The sequence below is a fragment of the Protomyctophum parallelum genome, assembly GCF_964188405.1.
Source record: "Protomyctophum parallelum genome assembly, chromosome: 2".
Classification (NCBI taxonomy): Eukaryota; Metazoa; Chordata; class Actinopteri; order Myctophiformes; family Myctophidae; genus Protomyctophum; species Protomyctophum parallelum.
Genome location: NC_139699.1, coordinates 55291391 through 55298678, shown reverse-complemented (window position 1 = coordinate 55298678; position 7288 = coordinate 55291391).

Here is a 7288-nt window from a genome sequence, read left to right as displayed (position 1 = left end):
AATTCCAAAAAGGTAGCACATCCAAAAATTAAACAAGCGGGGGACAAGGTACTCACATTTCCATTTCTTTATTGGCAAACACCAAATAAGTTACGCTGACGCGTTTTTAAACGCGTAATTTATACAAAAGGGTCAGAGTTCACCTACAGCTGAAATCTCAAGTTAATCAACAGGGTCCAATCACAAACTGCTTTGAATAAACATTTTGACGCATAGTATATATCTCGGTTACACATCCAGGCATTAAAGCCAATCTTTTTTTTTTTTTTTTAAGATATTTTTTTGCGGCTTACGCCTTTATTGATTTTTTAAGGGACAGACAGTAGGCTGACAGGAAACGGGAGAGAGATGGGGGGATGACATGCGGTAAAGGCCGTGTCGGGTCCGGGAGTCGAACCCGCGGCACACCGCGACTGGATCACCAGTCCGGTGCCCAGACCGTTACGCTACGGCCTGGGCCATTAAAGCCAATCTTAACCCAGAAAGCATTTTAAGCTATAGTCATCATTCAGTCCATTGGGTGTCATGGTATTGAGTGTGTATATCCACTGCATTTCTCTTTTCTCTTTAGAATATCACCCCCTCTGCTGGGCATCTCGATTCTCTCAATCCCACAGAATTTTAATGAAGAAGGTGAACCATGGTTTGCTTCAGCATAATGTTTTGCAATGGCATAATCCATATTTCCTGTACGGATTGCAGTTTTGTGTTCTGAAATTCTCTGTTTGAGGGGTCGTTTAGTTTGCCCTACGTATGCCAGGCCACAAGGGCATAGTAACATGTAAATCACATGTGTCGATTTGCAATTAATTAATTGACGAATAGGAATTTTCTTTCCAGTGTGGGGATGATTGAGTGGCACACATGCCACATCTGTACATTCCAGTTGTTGTCAGCCATGTGGTCTTTTTCTGAACCATATTTTTGTACATAACTGTGCCTTTGATTATGGGTGCCCTCCTGAATGCAACAAGGGGTTGGGATTTACAAAGGTCCTTCAATGTTGGCTCTGCTTGGAGCACATGCCAGTGCCTGTTGAGTATTTGTTTGATTTGTGAAGCACAGTGGTTAAATTCAGTAGAGAAACAAGCCCGACTTGGATTTTTAGTTTTTGGTGGATTGGATAGAAGTTCTGGACGGGAGGCGTTATTAGAACATTGTATGGCTTTCAGATTTTGAGGAATGCCTCCCGTCCAGAACTTCTATCCTAACTAAACGACCCCTCAAACAGAATTTCAGAACACAAAACTGCAATCCGTACAGGAAATATGGATTATGCCATTGCAAAACATTATGCTGAAGCAAACCATGGTTCACCTTCTTCATTAAAATTCTGTGGGATTGAGAGAATCGAGATGCCCAGCAGAGGGGGTGATATTCTAAAGAGAAAAGAGAAATGCAGTGGATATACACACTCAATACCATGACACCCAATGGACTGAATGATGACTATAGCTTAAAATGCTTTCTGGGTTAAGATTGGCTTTGATGCCTAGATGTGTAACCGAGATATATACTATGCGTCAAAATGTTTATTCAAAGCAGTTTGTGATTGGACCCTGTTGATTAACTTGAGATTTCAGCTGTAGGTGAACTCTGACCCTTTTGTATAAATTAACTTGAATTCACTTGATGTGAATGCTCTGATGAAGGCTGCATAGCCGAAACGCGTCAGCGTAACTTATTTGGTGTTTGCCAATAAAGAAAAGGAAATGTGAGTACCTTGTCCCCCGCTTGTTTAATTTTTGGATGTGCTACCTTTTTGGAAATTTTAATTCCTATTTTTTGATGTATACTTGATTTGGGTTTGGCACTCCACTGAAAGCCATTGCTGATGCGCAACCTCTTTTTCTCATTTAGTATAACATTCTGTATTGTATGCCTCATTTTTGATTGCTGATGATTGATTCTTCAATCATCCTAGGCCAAAGTGTACAATATATTATGAAAAGTTAAAGGCCCGTGTCCGAAACGGTCGAGAGTTACCGTGTGGGGTCCCCGGAACATCCAGACCCCCAGGGGGGCGGCCCGGTTCCGGTCCAAAATGGTTGAGAAAGGACAGAGTTACCGTGTGGGGGTCCCCCAGGGGGTCCCTCTACTGTACTGTCACTGTAATGTACTGTAACACCCCAAATCATACAGTTAATGTGTATGTGTGTGTGTGTGTGTGTGTGTGTTAGACTGCACAACAGTCAACAGTGGCTATTTTCGTTCTCGGACAGACCCAGCCAGCCATGGCACTGACCCAGGGACACACAAAGCTGTCTGTAGTGGTTGCACCACTCCAAAATGTGTGGCCGCCCGTAATATATCTAACTGCAGGCACAGCCTGAAGTGCAGCAAAAAATAAATACATAAAATCACCACCAATTCTTGTCACTTTTCCAACCAACTACCTTTAAAATAGAGTATATAGGACCGATATGACAGCCTTTTATGTGCCGATCTGTCAGGCAGGGCAGACAAGTATTACTTTCCCAGGCTGGCCTGCACTTACAGTATGGGCCTTTTCTAGTAGAACAGTACAGTAAGTGCAGGAAAAGAGTTGTAAAAAATCACACCTGTGTGAAGTGAGGGGCGCTCTTATCATTATACATCATCATACATCCTCTCATGAACAACTGCATTCATGTGAATGAATGCAGTGTGGAGATCACATACACAGTCAGGCCGGAATTGCAATCAGTCCCCCACTGGACAATGACCAGTCCAGGGGCCTTTATTATTCAGAGAAAAAACTGAAATAAGCAATAGACTTGTAGAATACCCAGCAAACCAAATGATGTCATGATGACGTTATGACGACCCAACGTCCTCTGGTGACGTTCAGGACTATAGGCCAGATCACAGCCCGCATATGGAGATGATCTTCACGTCACTTCCAGGACGTCTTCACCAGTTGAAATAATATAGCTTATTCTGGGCCAGATCTACGATGTGACTTAATTTGATCTGGCCTCGATCGGACTCTCTGATTCATCCAGGACGTCGCCTGCACAGACCGAAAATGTGTCCACTGGCCCGGCCCTGGCCCATGCAACCTGGGCCCATGCAACCCAATACGGTGCTGCAGTTTCACAGCTCAGCTCGGACCCGGCCCGGAGCCCAACACCATTTCTAAAGTGTGCGATTTCACTGGTGCATGCAGCAGCTGCAAACTCAGCTGCAAACTCAGCTGCTTTCTGATAAAAAAACAAACCCACAAGAGTGAGTCAAGAACACGTAACATTTTCTGCACTGTGCAAAAACCAACAGGCTCGTTTGTTAGAGTGGTAATTAAATCAAACCGCTTCCAAGCTTCAGATTTTCCTGCAGTATTTTTTTGCTGCTTGGAGCTCCCAGAGAGCCAACTTTTCCTTGTGTGTGTGTGTGTGGTGTCACGTGATGATTACGACAGTTTCGGTCAAATACAGAAACTGCCCTAGCCCAGCCCTGCAGGGCCCTATCGTAGACACCAAATTAATACCGGCTCCCTAGCTCTGGAGTGTCCTAACAACACTTACATTATATGCCGGGCCGCTATTCAGCTTATCGGACTGTACAAAGTCTTTGGTCAAGGCTGTCTCCCCAAACAGCTCTTCTCTCTCCAGTTGCCACACACACACACACACACACACACACACACACACACACACACACACACACACACACACACACACACACACACACACACACACTGAGGGCAGCTCAGCTCTTAAGAAGTTGTCCTAATGGAAGGCAGCTCAGTAGGGGGTGCATACTTAGTTTAGACTAATCATTGGTTAGACATAAGGTTGGTGAGGGGTGCGTTAAGGGTTTGGAGAGGGTTAAGGTTAGGTTTTAGGTGTGCTGCCCCGTGGGAGGTTATGGTTAGGGTGAGGGTTTGAGATAGGACTAATGACTGGTCTAACCAATGACTGAGTAGGTGGAGCTGTCCATTTAAAGTGGACCAAACTTGTAAACAAACACTATGTGCGAGCAAATTTTAGACAAAATTAATATGTAAAATTACAACATATCTATGGAATATTGAGTATAGTCTATCTTATGTGGGTGAGTCAACACTATAATATATATATCTATCTACCCATGTAACAAATCCAAATGTGTGTCAAACACACTAAGCTCTCTTGAAAGTTATCAAAATTAATTATTTCAGTAGGCCTACTTTACACAGATTATAGGTGTAATAATATACTGTAGGTGTAATTATAGGTTATAGCTATACAAGTGTTAAGGATGTATTTTGTGGGGCAGTGGCACAGTTGGTAGTGCTGTCGCCTCACAGCTAGAAGGTCCTGGGTTCGATTCCCGCTCGGGGCGCTGTGGGTGCTGGCGGCGTGTTTCCTCCTCCGCGTCATCAGTGCCCATACCCGAAGGCGGGGTTGGCGAAAGGGCCTTTCTGTGTGGAGTTTGCATGTTCTCCCCGTGTCCCCTAGGGTAGGTACCCTCACAAAAAACATGCAGTAATCCTGGTCTCTAAACTGCCTCCCCCTGTCCAGCCGGGACGCCTGATGGAGGGGAAAGGAACTGGTTGGAATAACGTGCTCCTTCTGCGCGCTACGTCCAACCAGGGAAACTCCCCCCTGTCAGGCGTAAAGGAGCAACTTGGACACTCAAGCATGAAGGAAGCATGAGTTAAGTCCGTTGCTCTCCCTAGGTTGGCGGAGGGTGTGTAGAGCCCAGGATCACATCACAGGATGATTGACACAGGGGTGAAAAATGGGTTACAAATTCGTGGGACAAAAAATATAAATTAAAAAAGGATGTATTTTGCATTATACACATACAATTAAAGTGTGTAATCCATCAAAATGACCAAACCCTTGATATCATATACTTCCATTCCAATACTAGTCCTGTGTTACTTTTTTTCAGTGCCACATGCTTCATTGTTTTTCCAATGCCACTGGGAATTCCCCTGAATGGCACTGCAGTAGCAGTACATCTATTATGTAAGAATGCACTTTAGGATGCTTCTGGGTGACTTTCTCAGGCCCCAGCTGCTTCTGCCAAAATAGAAGACCTCTCTCTCTCCATGTATAGAGATCTGCATTGCTTTGTCTGTTAAAGGCCAGCAACCAACCTGCACTTAACCCTATCTCCCACTTGTTTCGTAGGATTTTGACCACTTACTGCATCATCACTCAAGAAGTTAATTGTTACAGTCACAAATGCAACACAGTACGTACACACACCGTCTGACAACACCGTCTGATGCTGATATGAGATCATTAGATCAATAGTGCAACATTTTTGGTATGATTGGAGTCGCTATGGGGCAGTTGATGGAACGCACACATAAGCATCTATAGGCCCCACCCCAACAACCCAGCAGATTATAATCACAAGGGACATTGATCTGATCAGTATTCCACAGGGTGTGCTAGACAACAGCATGACATTTGAGGACATAAACTTTGGATAGCCAGGGAAAGTGCACGATGCTCGTGTTTTTGCCCTGTCTCCCCGACAGAGACGACATCCATTTCTCCCCTGGCTTATGAAGCCATGCCCAGAAGGCTGATCAGATAAACTTTAATCACCAGCTCATTCAGGAGCAATTGACCACAGAGACAGCCTTTGGGCACCTCAAAGAATGAGGTTTTGAATTTAAATCTATATTTGTATATAGCTTTTATCATTGAGGTAGCAGTTTGTTTTACAAAAACTAATAGAATATGCACATCACTTGGTAGAGGTCAAGTAGAAAAAGAAAAAGTAGAATTTGCATTTGCTCCAATTATTAATTTATTGACGGCGTTTCGAGCCAAGGCTCTTCATCTGGTCAAACTCGAGATGTGAGCAATCCACCTAGCAGTTATATTTATTTATTAATTATAACATGGCTCATGTCTGTTTTAGACAGCACACCTCCGTCGTTTTACCTTATTTTTATTTTATTTTCTTCCTTCCACTGGTGTTATTGATGACAGTGCCCAGCAATAGTATGAACATCTGGTATTCTGCTTGCCCAGGATTCTCCATACACCTCAGCTTTGTTGCCTGCTGTTTCCACAGCAGGCTCCTGATCGCTGCGTACAACCTGTGTTTTCCATCTTGCTGCCCGTGCAGCTGATCCATGTAAGCCTGTGGCCCAATATCATCCTGACAAGATTTGGCTTTAGGCTTGAAGGCTTCCCAGTCAGACGTATCCCCAGGAATGGGCAGCTTTCCACCCCTATGCACAACATGGTCTCTGTCAGGTTGCTGGAGCACTACTGCTGACCTCTGTATCAGTGGGCGCATGCAGCTCCGAGCAGCCTCTGGACCGGCACTTTGGCCTTCGGTAGTGCCAGTTGTGGACAGTATACACTCAAAGGGATTGTCAGAGTACACTGATCACATGACCGCAAGCTCTAGACCTCAGGATTGTTTTTGTTTTTTTTCACACAGCTTTACTCACAAGGTATATTAATGACATAGAAAATGGTGAAAATCAGTGGGGTTTCCCCTTTAAGTACTGTACTTCAGTAATTTCTATATCTGTACTTGAGTTTTGTCGTTTTAGATGACTTTCTCTCCACTATATTTCAAAGACAAATCTTGTACTTTTGACTCCACTACATTTCTAGGAAGGCAAAAGCTAAAGTACATTATGAATTAACCACTCAAGCCCTTTTGCAAATAAAAACAAGCTGTTGCACGTTGACCCACGTCGTCCGAAGTGATTCAGCTGGTTGAATTCAATGGCCCAAACCACACCAATGGGTCACCATGCAACACCTTGCAACCGTTTGGACCCAAGGCAGGGGCGGAACTACCGGGGGGAGTGGGGTGTCGTTTCACCCCAGCCCGTGACTCCAGGGGCCCGGGGCTGTCAGATGATCAATCGACGACCACACAGCGTTAAGCTACCTCCACATTGCGCCGACGGTCGGCTGTCGGCCAGTTTGAAAGCGCTGCGAGCTTGTCGGCAGGAGACTCCCGACAAGAAGCTCCCGTCGCTTGCCGTCCACATCGCCTTATCGACACGTTGGTGGAACCTGTTGATGAAGAACCGGACATGTCCTGTCCCACAAACGCGTTCATATTTTGGGTGAACATGAACTGAACGTACTGTATTTCTGCTTGATGAATGTCATTGTGAACGCGTTCATTTCTGGCGTGTGTGAACGTCACTTTCTCACGTTCAACTTCGTTCAAGAGTGAGTGTTTTCATACAGCCTTCCAGGTGAACCCCCCTCTAAAACACACCCTAAACAGGCCTTAATATCTAGCGGAAACCCCACCAATAACTCCTTATCCGACACAAATTAACTAATCTTTCTCAGCTGTACACTACAATTTAACTGGAGAATTAATTTGG